Source organism: Melospiza melodia, chromosome 22, assembly GCF_035770615.1.
Source record: "Melospiza melodia melodia isolate bMelMel2 chromosome 22, bMelMel2.pri, whole genome shotgun sequence".
In the NCBI taxonomy this organism is placed as follows: domain Eukaryota; kingdom Metazoa; phylum Chordata; class Aves; order Passeriformes; family Passerellidae; genus Melospiza; species Melospiza melodia.
In genome coordinates this window covers 10,466,905-10,485,524 of record NC_086215.1, presented here as the reverse complement: position 1 = coordinate 10,485,524, position 18,620 = coordinate 10,466,905, and positions in this window count along the sequence as shown.

The window sequence follows — 18,620 nt, the reverse complement described above, 5'->3', positions numbered from 1 at the left end:
GTGGCTTCTCCAGCAGCCTTTGGTGCCTCTCTGGCCTGGCACTTGCATTTATCATCCCCAAATCCTGCCTCTGATCTGGGCACTCCATAAGGGGCTCATTGAAGGTGTCCCTCTGTGCAGCCTTGTCCCAAATTTGTCACTGAGTGCCGAGCCAGACCCAGCAGGTGAGGATGGAAAGTCAGAAATTAGGCAGGAGTTTAGAAAGTCAGGAATTAGGCAGGAGTTTAGAGCTCTCCTCTTCCTCCTCCTCCTCACACACTGGCTCTCCTGGCTCACCAGGATGTGATAAAACTGATGCACACTCAGGGAATGTTACTCATGCCAAGCTTGGCACCTGAAAGGGAATCTGCCATGGGAATGTGGAGGGCACCAAGGATACCTTGACTCAAGCAGCAAATCAGGAATGAGACAAAACTCAGCTGCAGACCCATAAGGGCTCTTGCTGAAGCTGCTTGACCACCTTTAACCTCCTGCTGAAAGAAAAAGCTGCCTGATTTGAGGGAAGGGCTCATCCCTCTCTCCCAGAGCTTTCTCCCTCTTCAAACTCCATCCTCAAGGCAGGTCTGGCTCTGGTGACACCCCATTTGTGTCATTCCCCATATCCCAAAGGGACGCTGCCTGCCCCTTGCTCAGATGCTCTCCATGGCACTGCCCTGTCCCTGCCATGTCGCCAGGGCTCGGGTCATGCCTTGGTCACATGCAGATGAGGAGCTCACAGTGTCCATGTGGCACCGTCCTCCCACGGCTTCAAAGCCAGCCCTGCATCCCCTTCCCTTCCCTTTGGAGCAGCAGGGACAAATTCCAGAGCTGAGGTTGCCATCTGGGCCCTGTCCATCTGATGAAACGCGAGGGCTGGACTTGAATTTTCCAATAGCTCAGAAACGTTTCCCTGAACTCTTTTTGCATTTAATAAAGGAGTCCTTGGTCATGTTCTGTATTCACAGCAATGCTTGCATAGGAGCAGACTCTGCTTCCAGTTACTCTGGATTTCTAGAGGCCATTCCCCAGTTTCTGCTGGTGGAAGGAGGAGATGGTCTGTCATTTTAATTGCTGTTTGAAATACCATCAAGGAAAGTGGGGTTTCTGTCTGGTTGAGAAGCTGAGCTGTTGGCAGATGTTTCCATAGGCCTCATTATAAATGCAAACAAAACCGAGCTTTTGCACTCAGAAATTTGCCAGGGGATGCAGGAGAAAGCAATAAAACCCTGTTAGGTGATTCACAGGGCAGCCACCCAGGAGACTGGAAAAATATATATTTACCATCTGGTGCAATCAGACGCCTTCCAAAATCATCCGAGCCTTCCCATTTTCCTCGGAAATACCTCCATGAGCAAGGGACAGAGGCATCCTTGGAGGCTGCCAGAGCAGGGCCAAATCAAGGACAAATTCGGAGGAACAAGTCTCTCCTTTCCCCTCCATTTTCTGTTTCTAATTTCCACTAATCATGTATGTGTTATTTTTAATTTCTCCCGTGTCGGGATTCAGCCTGTTGTGAGGAAAAGGGCTGATTCTTTCCCTCAGGGAATGAGGGCTCAGTCTGGGATGTGTTTTAGGGCACACTGGTGACCTTTTTGCCTTTTTTGGGGAGAAATCACGTCAATCCCTTTTGGGCACAGCAAAGTTCGTGGAATCCCAGAATGGTTTGGGTTGGGAGGGAATTTAAAGATCACCCAGCTCCAACTGGTTCCATGATCAGGGACAACTTCCACTATCCCAGGGTGCTCCAAGCCCTGTCCAGCCTGGCCTTGGACACTGCCAGAGATGAGACAGCCCCAGGAAATCTGGGCAACCTGTGCCCACCCTCACAGAGAAGGATTCTCCCCAAGATCCCACCTAACCCAAATCTCTGTCACTTTACAGCCTTTAAGGGCTCCTTCAGACCACCTGGTCCTCAGGCACTGCCATTCCCTTACTGCAGAACAATGATAGCTTAAAAACAAAGGGAAATCTCTCCCTTTTGAAGAGGCACAGCCATTTTTGAGTGGTTCTTGCACACTTGGAGCTGTTGGGAGCAGGAAGGTGAGGGTGGCCCCAGCAGCAGCAGCAGCTGGGTGTGCAGGAGCAGATGTTCTGCACAGGAACGTGTCAGGGCCATCCCAGGAGGAACATCTGCTTTGAGCAGGGCTGGGATGATCCTGATTCGTGTGGACAGCACCTCCTGCTCCTCAGGGAAAGCTTCACTGCACCCAGAGCTGCTGGAGCAGAGCCAGGCCTGGAGCAGGTATGGGCAGAGCTGGGGGCTCCCAGCACATGGATGAAGGAATGTTCCTGCCAGGAAGCTTGCAAGGAGCACATTGTCCTAACAGGGATCCGTTTGGAGAAGGCTGCTCACCTTGGAGGACCCCAGGAGTGACAGGGAGCTGTGCTTTCCAACACCAGGGCCACACTGGATCTCCCTCTTCCAGTTTTCGCTTATATCCCACTGCTCAATTGTCCATTTTATCCCACTGCCAACTGTCCCTTTTATCCCATTGCCAACTGTCCATTTTATCCCACTCCCTAACTTTCCACTATATCCCACTCCCCAGTTGTCACTTACATCGTTCCACCCAAGTATATATTTTATCCCACTGCCCAATTGTCCATTATATGCCACTCCCCACCTGTCCATTTTATCCCTTTCCCCAATTGTCCATTTTATCTCTTTCCCCAATTGTCCATTTTATCCCACTCCCCAATTGTCCATTTTATCCCACTCCCCAATTGTCCATTTTATCCCATTCCCCAATAGTCCCTTTTATCCCACTCCCCAATTATCACTATATCCCTCTCCCCAATTGTCCATTTTATCTCTTTCCCCACCTGTCCATTTTATCCCTTTCCCCAATTTTCACTGTATTCCACTCCCCAAATGTCCATTATATCCCATTCCTCAATTGTCCGTTTTACCCCTTTCCCCAGCTATCCATTTTATCCCTCTCCCCACCTGTCCATTTTATCCCCTCCCAGCCCCATCAGCATTCCCAGCAGCACAGCACCAGCTGTGTCTCCTGCTGAACACCCCAGTGCAGTGGCAGGACAGGTGACAAAAGCCACGCTGAGGTGCCTCAGCTCCCTTCCCACAGAGCCTCCTCCATCAGCCCTGCACTCTCCAAGAACCCAGACAGCATTCCTGAGCCTCATGGATGAAGGAAAAGCCTTTTCCAGAGGCTGTCTGCAGCCCAGATGCACTCAAGGGACAACTGGGCTCTTCTTTCCAGGAGCTCCTTTGATCTTGGACAGAGCTTTATTATTATTTCTCTTTTTTATTATTTTTTTTTTTCAGTCTGCGTTGCCATCTCGGGGAGATGCACAAGACGTGGGACATTTGGTTATCATAAAACAATGGTTTCAATTAGCTGAGCCCTCCTGCCCCCTTTTCAGTCCCCTGGCCTGTCTGTCACAGATGCTGTGATGGCATCTGGGGCACACGTTGGGAGCTGAAGAGGCTCTTGATTCTCTTCCCTTTCTGTGCTGTCCATGGAAAACATGCTGCTTTAATACAACCCAAATTAAAGTGTCACTCACTCAAAGCCCTCATCCCTATGGATGGATTTTTTGGGGGCAGAAGCCAGAGGAGGGTCACAGAAAATGGTGTTGTTTTGCTTTTTTCCCCTCTCCTTTCTCCCTTTTCCCCTCACTATTCTTTTCCCCTCACTATTGGTGCCACGTCACAAAGGAGCTGGGAGATGCTGCAAGATGGCTCCAAAAATGGGCAAAATGTGAGGAATTGCAGCTGGCCCACGTTCCCAAGGGCAGTCTGGAGCCCAGGGATGGAATGTGGGATGCCAGAACACCAGGACAGCTCCAGGACATCCCCATGCAGGGTGCCCATCCCTGGAAAGCAGCTGGCTGCCCTCATCCACTGGGTGTTATTTCTTGCAGAATCCACTTTTTTTTTTTTTTTCCTCCCTGTGTTTTTCTTGGCATTCAGGAGCTCCCCTTTGCACCCCAGTGAGCAAACGCTCCTATCAGTTATCCACAAGGCAGCTTCCTCTCCCTGCAAGTGAGGGCCGAGCTGCCACCAGCCAAGCTCCAGATGTTTCTCCTCTCCCTTCCCTTCTCCCACATTCTGCTCCACCGCAGGAACAAGCTCAAGAGCTGCAGCTCTCAGATCCCAGCTCCTTCTGTGGAAGCAGAGGCTGCAGATTCCTGGAGATGCACTCCCAGTCCTTTGGAGGAGGAGGAAACGCGTGGCAGGAAGGAGAGTGGATGAGGAGAGGAGATTCCTGAATTTCTGGTGGCTCTGCAGCACCTACGTGATGCAATCACCATTCCACAGGCACATTTTTAGACTGTGAGTCAGTTTTCATGGAAGTTTCGCAATCATCCCAGGAGCACGATGGATTTACAGCTGCTTCCCACCAGAACACAGGGAAGGACACTCCAGTTCTGTTAAGAAGAGCTGGAAATTATGCAGAGAGGGATTCTCACGACAAATTAAACTGGGAGGACAATTCTCCTTGTCTGTGGAAAATACACATTGGGTTTTTTTGCCTTGTTCCCTCAATCAAAGAAGCCCCAGACTCGAATTAGCATTTAGAATAAAATTGGAGATATCTGGATCCAGCCCTAGGTTTAATTCCAGCCTGCTCTGAATGCAAACTGGATTTAATGATATTCCTTCTGAACACAGACACGTGAGTCCTGCTCTGATTCCATCGATTTGCTCTGGATTTCTGAGGGAAAACATTTATTAAAAGGGAAGTTTCATGCTTGCAACAGGAGAGCAAAGCACAGCAGAAGCTTCTGGTCTCTGCTTGGATGTAAAGAATTTAATGACATTATAGGATAAAATAAAAACATGGTCCTAAATTATTGCCTTGTGACTCTAATTAATTAAACACATCCTAATAAGTGTAGGGTTTGTGTAGTTCTTTCCTTGTTGGGCTACATAGAAAATGACTCTGTCCCCTCTGGTCCCTCATGATTCGGGGAGAAAAAGCCACCTGAGAAACCTATGGGAAGGGAAATGGGGATTAAAACTCCCACATCTTTCAGCAGAGCAGTGCCCCAGGCTGCACATCCCCTTCAAGAAATCCCAGTCCCTCTGTCCATGCCCTCATTTATCCCCTCCTTTAGGGCAGCCCACACAAATCCTGCTGCTTCTAGAGAAATAGAAATCTAGACCTTATTCCTAACAATTTGCTACTCCTGAACAACTTTGTGTGCTTATTTTTTTCCTAAAGGATGGAATTAGGGGTTCACTGCCCATCTTTAGGGCACTCAGCTATTTTGGAGCCAGGCTGGAAGGAGGAAATGTGACAATTCTAACAAATAAAAGCAGAACCCCCAATGCAATGGGCGTGTGTGCTGTGTTTAATCACATCCACACACAGGATGTCCAGGGAATGTTTGCATAGCTGGAGAAATCCAAGGCTTTTTCTAGGAAATCATCTCCTCAAGGCACCAGCGATATGAAAAAGCTCCAGAGGTTTTCTGACGTGGACTGTGCTGAACCTGAAGGCCGGATAAAAATGAAAAATTGAGTTTTAATGGCCCAGCAAAATCTGAAGTGACATCCAAGCTTTCCACAGCAGGAGAGGGAAACACCACATCCTTCAGAGGTGGGAGAGCAGCGAGGGATGACGTGTTTAGAGAAACATCCCCCAGGCTGGCTCCTTTCCAGCACATTACTCGCAGCACAGGAATGCCTTAAACAGCTCTTGGAAAATGTATGTTGGAACCTGGAGCTCCATATGTCCTGTGTCACCACCTTTGGGATGCATGGCTGACATCCCAAAAGGCACAGCAGGATTGGGAATGTGCTCACTGCTCATCCTGAGCACCCCCACCCTCCTCCTGTCCCTCTGGGGTGTTTTATCCCAAAATTCCCAGTGCAATCCCACCTGCTCTGCCCATGAGAATGTGCTCACTGCTCATCCTGAGCATCCCCACCCTCCTCCTGTCCCTCTGGGGTGTTTTATCCCAAAATTCCCAGTGCAGTCCCACCTGCTCTGCCTGTGACGGCAGCAAGGCACGGGTGGGGATTTGTGCCTGAGGAAAACGTGCAGTTCATCAACTCTGTCCTAATCCTGCTGCAACAGGGAATAATTCAGGCTATTCCAACCAAACATGGGAAGCAATGCCAGCAGAAGAGCTAAATTTAAGGAGCACAAACGCTGAAGTTGTTGTGGGTGAAGAATTGGGTTCCTGCAGTTGCGGCATCGCGAGCTCCAGCACCGGCACCTCGGGAATCTTGGGGTGAGGGTCCAGATTCCCTTTTCTCTGCTGGTCAAACCTGTTAAATAACAACCCCTTTGCCTCCGTGGCTTCTCTGCTTCATTGCTTCCAGGTACTGGCGGGGTCAGCTCAGGCCAGGCAAGTGGTGCTGGTTAAGAACTGGCGCAGTCGGAGCGGCCGGAGCGAGGGACAGCCAGACCCAGTTCCTGGTGGGAATGTGTCTGTCTGGGTCAGGGTGGGACCTGCTCACCCTGCCCTGCTGGGAGTTATTCCTCTTTCTTCTCTTCTTTTATTCCTCTTTCTCTGTGCTGAGGTTCCCTGGAGTGCTGGGAATGTCCAGAGCCAGCAGAAAAAACGGGTTTGTGTTTCTCCCAAGTCCATCCCATGGGATGGATCTGTTCTGGGGAGCGGGGTTCCCCACCAGCCAGCCAGGTTTTCATCCCAGATCCTGGGGAGAATTTGGACCTGGGGATTGGGACTTTATGATCTCAAATATCTTTTCCAACATTAATAATTCTATGATGTTGCTTTCTGTTATTAAAAAAGAGCCTCATGTTGAGAAATCCCGGATGAAGTCAAGGAGATGCTTATCCAGGCAGTGAGATAAAAGTCCCTTCCATGCTTACAGCTCCTGCAGTTATCTGGGGCTGCTGCAGAGCTCGAAAGAACTTCAAATAGACAGAATTACAGTCGCCTTTACAAGTTATTTTTCTGTTTCTTCACTGCAGAAATAAATCCCTTTGTTCTGTCAGATAAAAATGTGCCAGAAGAGACAGTCCTTAATACAAACTCAAACTGGCTGATTATTCCTTCAAATAAACAAAAAAGAGATGTTAGGAAAATAAATGGAGTTTTCTAAGGATAAATCTGAATCTCTTGTGCTTTTCAGGTGGCAGCAGGGGGGTCGTGGCCATTTAGGGCACAGACTTTGCTTGGGGTGTCCAGCTCAGCGGGAATGGGGTGGGAGTGCTGACCCCCAGGACTGGATTTGGGGTCTGATTTCCCAATCAGGGGTGGATTAATCCTGACCCAGTGCCCAGAGCACAGAGCTGGGAATAGGTCAGGCTGTCTGCAGGAGCCTTTTGGCTGACGTGGCCGAAGGTCAGAGGTGGTGACATTAAAGCTGCCAGGAATTCTCCATCAGGGACTTCTTTTAGTTCTTTCTTTATTTGTCAGCCCAAAGTAAAAATTCTGGCAGAAAATTTTGTCCTGTACCTCTGCTGCCTTTATCATCCTTTATTTTTTCCCCTCATCACTGCAACAAAGAGCTCTTTCCAGGAAAAGAACAATGGAAAAATTATGGTGAAAGAAAAATGAAGGAAATTTTGTTTCCCCTCAGTGTCATGTTGGATTTGTGGCAGCAATTAAAGTCGCAATTCCCAAAGAACCTGTGGCATTACTTTCCAAGGATTTTAAGAGCCAAATTCCCTCAAATTCCTGAGAAAAGCATGGCCCAGGTGCCTGTGGAACAAGAGCTTTTCCCAGCTCTCCTGCCTTTCATGTCAGCTTAAGGGTTAAGGGAGTCTTTAACTTCTCTCCACCGGATTGAGCCTCAATTTTCCATTTCATCTCCATCCCCAGAACTCCTATTGATGGCAATATCCTGTTCGGGGCTTTTCCTTCCTTTTGATGTTTGATTTTCTCCTGCTGGCTGTGTGCTTGTACACAGAGGCTGATCAGAGGAGCTGACATTTATTTGAGCAGGGGACCAGAGGGGAGTGCGATGTTTTGTCTCGCTCAACACGCCCTGCTCAGGGGAGAGGAGGGAGCTGTCACCAGATCCCAGCTTGTCCCACATGGAATCTTCACTTCCTGGGCTGTTCATGGCAGGGAAGGGATCCCGAGGGAGGGCAGGGAGCTGGGGTGGGATGCCAGCCACGATGGCAATTGCTGGGCACTGCACACACTGTGGCCAGCTGGGGCTGCTCCCGTGGCAGGGCGGTGACAGCTGCAGACTGCCACGTTTCTTGGCTGCCTCCTGAAATCCTCCTTCCCTAAAAAACACCAGCATGGGCACTGCACATCCAGCTCGCAGCTGCTTCTGCTCCAAATGTTGTTTTGATGCCCCTTGGATGAGGTTGAGAAGTTGCATTTGCTACGTGCTCTTCCTACAGATCGTTCCTGAATAAATAATGCTCCTTTCCCCATTGCAGAGGCGCAGCAAAATGCCATAAAAATACCTCACAAAGGCACAGCAAAATGCCATAAAAATACCTCACAAAATCAGTATTGGTGTTGGAGCACCTGAACGCCGTGAGCTGCATTCAGGCAGAAAAAATTGGCCGTGAAAATCTTCCCTAAATTTTTTCATAGTTCTTGATAGAACTGTCACCAACTCCAGGGCTTGGAATTCAAAATCTGGGTCCAGATTTCCTTTGGCAGTGACTTCTCCAACTTAGGATGGGCTGACACCACTGGGGAATGAAGGCATGGATTGAAGTCCGAGACAATTTGGCCTCTGCTCAGAATCCACAAGTTCAAGCCTTGTCTTTGCAAATAATTCCTAAAGGACGCTGCTCGGGCTCCTTTCCTCTGAGCAAGGGTTGGGCTCTGGGAAAGGGCAGCTCCAGGAGCTCCTGCACCCACTGGGTGTTGGGTTTATTGCTGGAGGAGCTGACCCCACCTTCCCTGAGCACAGAGTGATTTAACAACCACAAACTGCTCTGGTTTTTTGGGAATAGCTCCGACCACAGAGAGCACCGTGGTTTTTCCGTGCCCTTCACCTCACCAGGAAAAAATGCAAACCCCACCAAGAACAACTGAGGTCTGCACTTTTCCCGATCCCCAGAGCATTTTGCCCAGTGGCTGGAATGTTTCTGATGTGGCATTTCCTACCATGCTGCGGGGCTGGCAGCTGCAGGAACCCTGCTGAGCAGCAGGGATGGTGGCACTGGGCAGGCTCCATCCATGAGGGAATTCTCCATTTCCCCGATGGCAAATGATCCTTGGGACAGGAGTAGGGGGACACAACCACAGCCCTGGAGGGCAGATCTGGCACCTTCAGGCACCCATTGATTTTTCAATAAATATTTAATAATTTTTTTATAAATTACCAGGCTCATCACTCCATCCTAAATTTTCCTTACTAAGCTCACACCCTACAATCAATAAGTCAGCACATCTCCAAGGATTTGGGGTTCCCCAACAGGAAACAGGGCAGATCAATAATAATTAGATCATTTTGAAACCAGTTACTTCTCTCTGGATCAGCACAGAACACTCTGTCCGTCACAGCAGACATGAAGAATAGATGATGATAATGATAATAATAATAATATTAATAACAATTGGTGAGATAATAAATTGCTATGCAAATCTGCCAGCCAGCAGGAAAGCATTTCCCTGGCCTCTCTCCATATTATAGGGTTTAATTAATACAATCTATGGACAAACATGTATTTTATTTCCAGAATGGGAGTTGTAATTTCCTGAGGCTTGGAAACCCAGATGGTTTTGAGTTTAGAATATATCAGGATTTGTTTTTAAAGAGTATTTCAGTAAAGGTTGGACAGAGAGGGGGGAGTGGGGTGTCTTTTATTTAGTTCAAAGTTTAATTTTTGTGCCTTCAGCTGAAGTTCAGAGCTTCCAATGGGAGCAGGACTAGGGAAGGGCTCAAATATGCAGACAGCCACAGGACAATAGCTGTGGGAAGCCTTGTCTGCCTTTGAAATGAGCTGTCATCCAAGGGACTGGGATGGTCCCAGGCTAGGAGAAGGCTGGGATGCTGACAGGGAAAGGGAGCAGGGATCATGGCCTTGGAAAGCCAGACACGGCTCCCAAAATAACCCTGGCCTTGTGGCACCAGCCTGGTGTGGCACTGGGAGGCTCCCCAGGCTGGCTTTGAATGATACCCTTGAGATGAAAGTTAGAGGGTGCCTGGGGTTACTCATCCCCAGGCAGAATAAAGATCCATTTCTTCTCTTTCCTTCTTTTTTCCCTGGGTTTCTCTGCCTTGGAAGGGCTGGAATTGTGACTCACATCTAAAGCACATTAAACCTTTCTCCATGGGCCTGTGGATGGAGGAATCATTAAGGGCTTGAAGACATCTCAGGCACAAAAGTCAGCACACACTGAGTCATTCCCTGCTCCTGAGCTCGGGATGAAAAGCACTTTGTGCTGTCTCCTTACCCCTCTTTCCCAGCCACTTTTGGAAAGCTTGGGATTCTCATTAAAGGTTTTGCAGTCCCACCACCTCCACAGAGCTCAGAAGCTTTATTCCAGATGTGCAGTGCCAGCCTCCTCCTGGTGCTGCTTCCACGCTCAGGGCATGGAGAACTTCTCAAAGAGAAAGAGCCACAAAGGCCAACTGAACAGAAGATTTGAAAAAGCACAAAATTCCTCATTTTTTCCTCTTATCCTGTCAGGTTTTTAATGCCATTGCTCAGGAGAGCAATTGCAAATCAGCTCTTCTACCAAGACCAAAAAGCTCTGATTTTCTCCTTCTAACCCTTTTAGGAAATAATATAAATTTAATTACATCTAAATTAATGTCTCACTTTATTTCCTTTTGTTTAGTTCACCAGATCAGAGAGCCACCATTCAATACACTGCTTTTTGCAGTGCTGAGCAAGCCCCAGCAGCCCCTGCCTGGCCAAATCAGGATCTCCTGCAGGAGAAATCGATTGTGGCAGAAGCAATTTCGTACCCAAACACTCCAGACCCTGCTTTTCTCTACACCTACTCACACACCACTGTTTGTTCTTCGTGGAGCCCAAAGAGGTTCAGCCAGATTAACCCTGGAGATCGACAGCGCGGTTGAGAGGCCAATAATTGCGGAGTTTGTAACCAAAGCCAGGGCTGAGAGCTGCAGAACCACTCACCAGGATTGTCAGGGGATGGAAAACGCAGCCTCAACTCGGCTCTGCTCAACAGCTTTAAATAATGGGGCAATTAAGTGACTTAATTTCCCAATCAGAGTGAGTGCCAGTGAGAATGGCACTGGAGATGTGGCCTCAAAGTGTCCCCAGAGCAGGGTTTTTGTGCTGTCACAGCCACCTGGAACACGGCTGATTGGGATCCTGATGCTTTTCCACAGGCAGAGTAAAATTCTCTTAGGCTGAGCCTAAACAATGTGTCCTGCCAGCAGCAGTTCAAGGCCAGGCTGCAAACTGGGCTTATCCTTAGGATGGCTGGGATTGGGAAAAGCTGAGCTCCAAGTGGAAAGGCTCAGCTGCCACATGGAGTCCCCTGGGGCATCAGCCCTGTGTGAAACCTTTCCCTTCAGAGGGCTGGGTGGATGCTGGGGAAGGAATTCCACAGGGAGCTGGAAGTTCTGGGCTCGGGGAGTTTTAAGCTACACAAATGGTCTGAAAGTTAACAGGGTCTTCTCTGTGGGAACAGCAACCCCCATCCTTCAAAAGTCATGAGATGGCTCAAAATATCCCATTTAATATCAGTGTTGTCTCACCTTGAAAACTTCCAGCTCCCAGCTCCAACCCTTCTATGATTCCATGACTAAATTCGACCTCAGTGTTCCCATCTCTTCCCAGGAACTGAGCCTCTTGCCCAGAAGGGTTTCATTAACAACCAGAAGAATTCTCCTCAGTTCTGCAAAATTCAAGGGCTGTCAGTTGCCATGAGATGGCTCCAAATATCCCATTTAATATCAGTGTTGTCCCACCTTGAAAACTTCCAGCTCCCAACTCCAACTCTTCTATGATTCTATGATTAAATTCCACCTTTACAGGTCCCATTTGCTCTGGGAGCCACTGAGGGTCACCAGAAAATACCAAATATCCCAAGAGTGATGATGAATTGAGAAGTGGCCATGAGAACTCCATTCATCAGGATCAACAGATCAGATTTTGGCTGTCTAGACAGATTTTAATCAAGAGCTCATTCTTTTCCCTCCTGCTATTTAGCATGGAAGTGCCATGGCTGGAATCATCTTCCAAATGCAGGAGAGACCTCGTGGAATTGCAGGGAGGAGTCACCACCATATCATTATCCTGCCTGGATAAAAATATCCCACACATCCACGCAGGCTTCAGTGGCCAGAGGGGCAGCAGCCACCAGCTCAAAGGGATCTTAATTTGGGATAAACAATCAGCTGGAATATTGTGGTTTTCAAATCTCTGTTGCGGATTCCTGGCTGAGATTTGGGCTCCCATCTTCTGCTCTGAGGAAACATCTCAAAGTCCATTGGATGGGCTGGGACATTCCAGGTGAAGGAGGTGATGTGGTTTGGAGTGGGAATGAGCAGCAGCCATAAAACCACATGGAAAACTTTGCCCAGAGAATTTGTGGCTGCCCCATCCCTGGAATTGTCCAAGGCCACGTTGGAGCAACCTGGGACAGTGGAAGGTGTCTCTGCCCAGAGGGTGGGACTGGATGAGTTTAAGGTTCCTCCCAACCCAAACCACTCCATGATCCCACAATTCCAGAGGTGGTTTTGGGGGCTGTTGTGTGCATGTCCATGCTCAGAGGTTGTTCCTGCTCCCTCCCAGGGACAGAAGGGAGGAGGATGTCCAGCAACTCCATTCCTGCTCCTCTTTCCAGCCAATGTCATCTTCCTCCTGCTCATGTTCAGCTCGGGAGCCTCAGACCATGAGCTCATTTGGCTTCTCGGAGCAGAGGCAGGAGCCAAAGAGAAAAAAGGGGAAAAAAAAGGAAAGAAAATACAGAGCAAACAAGCTCCCTGTTTTCCAGGGCTGGGATGGCACCAGCTCCTTTTCCATCCAGTCCCTTTGGCACTGCAATCCTGTATTTTTTGGGATCACTCCCTGCTCCAAGTTTTCCGTTTGTGGCTCACCACGCTCAGGACACTTTTCGTGCAGTCCTGGTCCCCTCTGCATGGACACAAAACTCAGAAATGGGAATATTGCAGCTCTGGGAGGCCTCTCCTGCCTCCATTCTCCAGAGGGATCACTTTGGGTGAGGTGGGAGAGCCTGGGAGTTTCCTCTAGCATCTCTTCCATGATGTGTGTAAAGAAGCCATAAAAGCTCCTTTCCAGTCCTTCCACTGCTTTTTCCTCCCACTTCATATCCAGGAGCTTCTTCCAAATGCTCCAACCCCCAAAAAATCCTATGGGAAGGGAGAAGCTCCTGGGGAAATGATGCTGAAATAGCAAAGCCCAGAAAGAAACATTTCTTAATGATTTTTTTATGTGTGGTGGGGATTTTTTTGTGATTTTTATTTACCAAATATTGAATAAACCCAAAGCATTTCTATGGGAATATTAAAAAATATTTTCACCTTTCAGCATCAATCCCAGCTCCAGCTTTTCATTCCAAATGAAACAGAGGAATGAAGGAATCTCCCAGGACAGGAAAACTTTACTCTTTTCTGCTCCTTCTCCCAAAACCTGCTAAATACTTTAACATAAAGTCAATTTTCTGAGGAACTGATAAGGGAGGGCTTTGGCCTCGCTGCAGGCCATTAGAACATGAGAACTTGCCAGATTTGGAGCACACAGGATGTTTAATTCTCTCCTGGAACAGCTGTGCTAAAAAGTGGGACTGAGAAAAATAATTAATTATGATCCTGGTACCAAGGGAAGCTCCCAGTGGATTCCTGGACTCACCAGTGCCATGCCAGAGTTCTCTCTCTGCTGATTCTATGAGATGGGCAAAATATAAAATTAATGTGGGTGAGGGAGAGGAAAATGATGAGAAACTCCAAAACCAGGGCTATTTTTGTGCCCTGAGGAATACACAAAAAAAATATCATTTATTTCTCTCCCCAGACCAGGACATTTTCCCTCCTGTTTGCAAACCTCTCCAATCTCCCCCCAGGAACTGAGCCTCGTGCCCAGAAGGGTTTCATTAACAACCAGCAGAATTCTCCTCAGTTCTGCAAAATTTGAGAGCTGTCAGTTCCCAGCACTGGGAAAACATCAGGCTTCCCATGGCTCTTTGTTGTAGGATCATTGGAAGCCAGTGGCCATTCATGAACTCCCAGAATTGCAACATGACCCCTTTTATTTTATTTTTTTTTTCCAGGATGGTTTAAGAAAAAGACAAAAAGGAAAAAGGGAAGAAAGGCTTTTAGCAGAGACATTTCAACAATTCCTTTAATGGCTACAGAAACAGGACCAAAATCAAGCAGGATCTAGATGGAATTAGACTTTAGCCTAAAAGATCCCCCACATGTTGAGTGATTTCCATGGGGACTTTTGGGCACACTTGGCTGGCACAATTCTTCTGAGTGTGTCCTTCAGGAGGGAGCAAATTCCTTCCCCTCCTGGCTGATGGGTTTTCCTCCTCCCTGAGGAACATCCATCATCAATGCTGGCTTTGGCAGTGGTTGGAACTGAGCAACCTGAGTGGAGAAGGCTGAAATGAATGAAAAAACACAGAAAAAAATATGAGTTTTAATTTTTAATTTAAAATAACCACATTTTAGGTGTGCTAGTAGGACTGGTGATAATTGGAAGCTCAGGGTAACAGAACTGGGAGGTTTTTGCCACCTTCATGTTCACACACCTGGCTGGGGCTAAGGCATCTGAAGGACATTGCAATTTTCCTAACCTAAGCCTAAATCTAAACCTAACCCTAACTCCCACTCAACAGCTGAGAAAATGACACCAATAAAGGGCTGGGCTTGGCCTGTGGAACAGCCGAGGGAGATGGAGCAGAACTGAGCTAAAGATGCTCTGATTTATGTATTTGTGGGGCCTGCTCTGGGGTGGACCCTCTGTCTCCACTTTTCCTGTGGCTTGAACTGAGTGTCGTTCTGAGTATGGTGAAAAAAAAGCAACATTTCTCAGTTGTAGCTGGGATTGCTGCTGGGAAAAGTGGCTCGTTTACTTCTGAGAGCTCAGCAGGAGCTGCAAGACCCCTGGGATATTCCAAATGGAAAACATGTCAGTGCTGCCTCCCAAAAGGAGGAAGAACAAACTGCCAAGGCTGAAAGCACAGGCTGTTTCACGGCACCCAGAAGGTTCCTGTGTGTGTGTGATTGATTCTCCTGCACAGGCATCTCTCCATGTTTTTGTGGCTTTTAAGTAAAGGGAGAAAAAAGAGCCCAGGCTCAGTGTTGTGGAAGGATTTTCAGTCAGCTTTGTGGGGCTGCCTGAGATCCCTCTCCTGAGGGGTAAAACCCTGTGGTCCATGTGCAGCAGCAAAAGGATGGCAAAACAACCACAGAGCCTCCTGAAGATTTTGGGAGAGCTTTGGATTCCTCCTTGTGAGCTTCCATCAGGCCCTTTATTCGAGCTCTGTGGGTGTGGATGTGTGTTCTTTTGGGGTCTGAGCCAGCTGAACTCAGTGGGAGTCCTTTGAAAGTCCTCTCCTCTGCCCTGAGCAGGCCATGGACTGAGCTTGGACTGGAAATCCTCCTGGGGCAGGATTTACTTGGAGGAATGTTCTGTGGAAGGAGCAGCTTTGCAGGGCCTGTTGATAGAAAGCCATTACTGAAGTCATAAATAAGAGCATTGGCACTGGCAGGGGTGAATGAAGTGAGGAGTGCATTAGGAGCAGGGGTCATCCAAAGCCAAAACCCAGGCAGGAAAGGCTTTTAACTCCCAGAAAACGCTCACATGCTCTCGGTCCTCCCAGAAACTTTGATTTACATTGCCTGGGCAGGCTGCTTGCAGTGTGATGTGGCAGGGGGGAGCAGAGGCTATGTGAGCACAGCAGTGCTGGAGTTTTGGGATTTTTTTTTTTGCACAGAAAGGTGAATATTAAAGTGTTGGAGCAGTCAGGGAAGTCCCCTTTTTGAGTGTGGTGGCAGCACCTTGGGGACAGGGCTCTTGTCCTGTGCAGGGCCCTTCAGCTGCTCTCGCTGTTTGAGTGCTCTCCTGGCCTTCCCCTCACATCAGCCATGCCAAAGCTTGAGTGGAACCAGCTGATAAAAGCTGGAAGTGTATCAAAGATGGGATTTGAGCACAGCAATTGAGGCCTCAGCTGCAGGCCAGAACCACCATCTGCTCAACGTGTCCCGGCCTGGTCCTGCTGCAGCGAGGCCGTGCACAGCATCCCTGAGCCCAAAATCCTCATTTTCCCCTACTCTGGGGAAGGATTCTGAGTTTTTATGGGTGTCAGGAACATTTCCCATGCTGCACAGTCTGTGGAAATAGCAAAACGTGGTCAGGGCACCAGAGGGATCCATCTGCTCAACGTGTCCCAGCCTGGTCTTGCCGCGGCATGGCCGTGCACAGCATCACTGAGCCCAAAGGAGCCCAAAATCCTGATTTTCCTCTACTCTGGGGAACGATTCTAGGTTTTTATGGGTGTCAGAAACATTTGCCATGTTGCACAGTCTGTGGAAATAGCAGAACCATGGTCAGGGCACCAGAGGGATCCATCTGCTCAACGTTTCCCAGCCTGGTCCTGCTACGTCAAGGCCATGCACAGCATCTCTGAGCCCAAAATCCTGATTTTCACCTACTCTGGGGAAAGATTTTGGGTTTTTATGGGTGTCAGAAACAGGAGAAGGAGCTCCCGTGTTGCACAGCCTGTGGAAATAGCAGAACATGGTCAGGGCACCAGAGGGATCCCTTTGTAAGGGGGAATTGGAGCTTGGATCTCCAGCTTGGCTTTGGAGGGAGGAGGAGAGGGCAGAAAAGCAGCTTGGAGGGATTCCAAGGGTGTGAACACAGAGAACTGAGGTGGAATATGTGCAATTGGACTTGCAAGTGTGACTGGGAGCACAGGAAACATAGGGAAGGTGCAGCACAAAGTGAGCAAGATCAGCCTCTGGCCCAGTCTCTTACTGTTGCCATGCAAAGCCAGAAAATAGATTTTTCATTTAGCTAACTGCTTCATTTATTTTGTTGAAGTGCCATTAAACATCACCACTTTTTTCCAGCTGGTTTTGGAACTTCCAGAACAATCGTACACAGTTTTTGTACACCAGCCCTCTGCACATGAATCGTGCAGTTTTAGGAGTAGAACTAAATACAGATATTAAAACAGAGGATACGGGAAAATTACTGGTTTTTCCACAATAAATTGGCAAAAAGGCAGGATCTTTACGCTAAAAGATTTTAGTCTCCAACATGTGTGATTGTGGAATTTCATCTATTTTTCATCTTTGACTGCCCAAATCTCTGCTGGCGTAAAAAAGAACTCTCTGAGAACGGCTACACTTTATCTTAGCCCAGAGTTATTCCTTAAAAACCTCTGCATATTCTTACATCATGCCCTGGGAAGCTGTCACTAATTAGGGACAGATGAATCAATCCAGATAAAATTAAATCCTGGTTCAACTTTTGCCCCAGTTTCTCCTTTCCTGCCGCCCACAGGAGCCTGGAGTGCCTGACTTGTTCTCACGTCTTTGGTTGTGTTTGGTGACTGGAATTCTTTGGGAATACAGGAATGAGATGCTTTTTGTCTTATCTAAAAGAAAAGCTGTGCTTGTTTCAGAAAGAAACCTCAGACTCAACAAGCCTCAAGGGGAGGTGAATAGAAACCAAAGCTTTACTTTGCTTCAAAAAAAAAAAAAATCAATTTGCATTAATCAAAAACCTCTTAAGAGATTTCCAATGTGGTTTTTCCAGACTCAAGTTGCTTTGGAGGCAGAGATTCCCACTGGCTGGGTTGGAGTCTCTGCTGGCATCCATTTGAGGTGTCTAATCCAACAGATCTCCCACTGATATCCACCAAATCTCCCCTCTTGGAGGTTCCTCCATCAAACCAAATCACCTGCGGTCTAAGGAGCGTGTGCTTGTGGAACGACATCCAAGGGAAAGCTTGGCATGTCAGCAGAAGTGCATTTAGAGCTGATTTATGTCGGGTGTGCGAGTGGAAAATCGCCTTCGCAGTGTTGGGATGGACACCAGCAGCTTTTCCCTCAGCCAGGCTGAACCCCAGGCTTCCTGAAATTCATTTATCACCATGCTCCCAATCTCCTTGGGAACGAGCTGAGGGGAATTCTGCATTCCACAAACTTTCCTCTCCCACTGCTGCATTCAGGGAAGGCTCCAGTTACTTCCCTGACCAGGATTTACTTCTGCACAAATCCCTCAATCAAATATCCACAGGAACATTCCCTTTGGGACAGAAAGTTGAGGAGTTCTCCTGAACAGCCACTACAGGTGACAGCCCCTTGGCAAATCCCTTTTACAACCTGGTTTCCAACACCTTCATTTTTTAACAGGGAAAACATGTTATTTTTCGTAGAAACCATATGCAAATCTCATTTCTGGGGTGTTTATTTTTTGCTAAAACATTTCTTTTGCTGTGCCATCCCCCTGGGAGTGTTTGCAGGCTGGGACAGAGCGGTGAGAGAAGGGTTCAGGAGGAGAACTTTGCTCTGTGTCCTGATGTATATGTGAACCAACACTTGTGTGATTTTCACAATCAGGATGACTCAAACAATCAAAAGCTGAGATATTTCCTGTATAGGCATCATCCCTGCCCCTGCTTAGTGTGATAACATCTTGGGATGGGACTCTGATCTTTTTTGGGGTCATTTTCCATTAAAATTTCCAGCTGAGAAAGACATTAAATCCCCAATTTCTACCACTCCAGCCTCTGGGAAGAGGATCTATTGGAGATGTGCAGAGCCAGAGATG